Raw genomic sequence first — 1,929 nt, 5'->3', positions numbered from 1 at the left:
GAGCTCACCTTTTTTAAAACATCTATTAAAATGCCGTGCTTAATAAAGGTAATAATAATTTTTAAATCAACATTTGTTTGACAGTAGAATTTCAATTATCTTAATTTTAGTAGTGTAGGAAAAATATTCTCATTGCATCATGTATAGAAAACATCCTATTAACATAGGACATATTATTAGATGCACTAGGGTTCTATCAATTTTTCTTTTATTTAAATCATGGACTGTTACAACATTAAATTGTATTCATTGGGTTGAGGCGTTGAAGAACTCATCACCTTCCACATCCCAATTTTAACAACTGCTCTTTGCTCCTCATTTTGTATAAGCCAAAGTTGGTTCATCATTCAACTTCCACAGCGACTTATCTATTTCTAATGCTTGGCAAATTTTCCAAGGATTTCCTCCAGTGGTGCAATAAAACATGCTATCACAGGCCTAATTTTTCTTTGAAGGTTTCTATTTTATCTTAAAAATCTGTATGAATTTTGTATGTAAATATACAATGTCTTCTTCGTCAGAACCACCCGGTCGGCTGCCATCCGAGCTGCGCCTCCTGGTCACCACCACTGCCACACCCAGAGGTCGGCTTCTTGGGGACGTGGCTCCCAAATTTGAGGCCAATACCACCGCCCGCCGCGTCCGTTTCCACGACTTTCTGGGAAACTCATGGGGCTTTCTCTCATCCCACCCTCAGGACTTTACCCCAGTGTGCCCCACAGAGCTCGGCAGAGCTGCAAAACTGGCACCGGCATTTGCCAAGAGGAATGGTAAGTTGATTGCCCTTTTTTTTTCTTTTTTTCCTTTTCTTGAGACGGAGTCTCTCTCTGTTGCCCAGGCTGGAGTGCAGTGGCGGGATCTTGGCTCACTGCAATCTTGGCTCACTGCAATCTCTGCCTACCGGGTTCAAGCCATTCTCCTGCCTCAGCCTCCTGAGTAGCTGGGACTACAGGTGCGCGCCACCACGCCTGGCTAATTTTTGTATCTTTGGTAGAGACGGGGTTTCACCATGTTGGTCAGGCTGGTCTCGAACTCCTGACCTTGTGATCCGTCTGCCTCAGCCTCCCAAAGTGCTGGGATTACAGGCGTGAGCTACTGTACCCAGCCAATTGCCCTTTCAATAGACAGTGTTGAGGACCATCTTGCCTGGAGCAAGGATATCAATGCTTACAATGGTGAAGAGCCCACAGACAAGTTACCTTTTCCCATCTTCGATGATAAGAATCGGGACCTTACCATCCTGTTGGCCATGCTGGATCCAGCAGAGAAGGATGAAAAGGATATGCCTGCGGCGGCTCGTGTGGTGTTTGTTATTGGTCCTGATAAGAAGCCAAAGCTGTCTATCATCTACCCAGCTACCACTGGCGGGAACTTTGATGACATTCTCCGGTAGTCACCTCTCTGTAGCTGACAGCAGAAAAGAGGGTTGCCACCCCAGTTGATTGAAAGGATGGGGATAGTGTCATGGTCCTTCCAACCATCCCCGAAGAGGAAGCCAAAAAAACTTTTTGTGAAAGGAGTCTTCACCAAAGAGCTCCCATCTGGTAAGAAATACCTCCGCTACACACCCTAGCCTTAAGTCTCTTGGAGAAGTTGGTGCTGTGAGCCAGAGGACAGCTGCCAATCATGCCTTCCTGCAGCAATTCCATAAAAACACGCTGGTGTCAACACACCAAAGCTTTTAGGTTGCTATACTACTGGCTTATTAAATGAAAACTGGCAAGTTTCTTGGGATTCTTTACACTCTGCCTTCACCAGCATTCAATTCTGTTCATACATCAGCACTCTCTACTGGTTCTCTTTGAAATATGTTCTGTATTTAAAACTCAAATCTTGCTGGATCTTCGCAGGGCTTGTGACCAATGAGGTCATATTGGTTGGTGGTTGAGAAAGCTTGCTTCCCTCCATCAGAGAATGATATCAATTTTT

General features: G+C 44.8%; 1 pseudogene; it reads left to right on the top strand.

The window, feature by feature from the left end:
• The first annotated feature begins 505 nt into the window (after positions 1-505).
• Positions 506-1,573, top strand: LOC126955042 (peroxiredoxin-6-like; annotated as a pseudogene).
• The last annotated feature ends 356 nt before the right edge of the window (positions 1,574-1,929 follow it).

This window comes from Macaca thibetana, chromosome 5 (assembly GCF_024542745.1).
Source record: "Macaca thibetana thibetana isolate TM-01 chromosome 5, ASM2454274v1, whole genome shotgun sequence".
NCBI classification, from domain to species: domain Eukaryota; kingdom Metazoa; phylum Chordata; class Mammalia; order Primates; family Cercopithecidae; genus Macaca; species Macaca thibetana.
The sequence above is the reverse complement of the archived record's forward strand: the minus strand, read 5'-3'. Positions and strand labels throughout refer to the sequence as shown.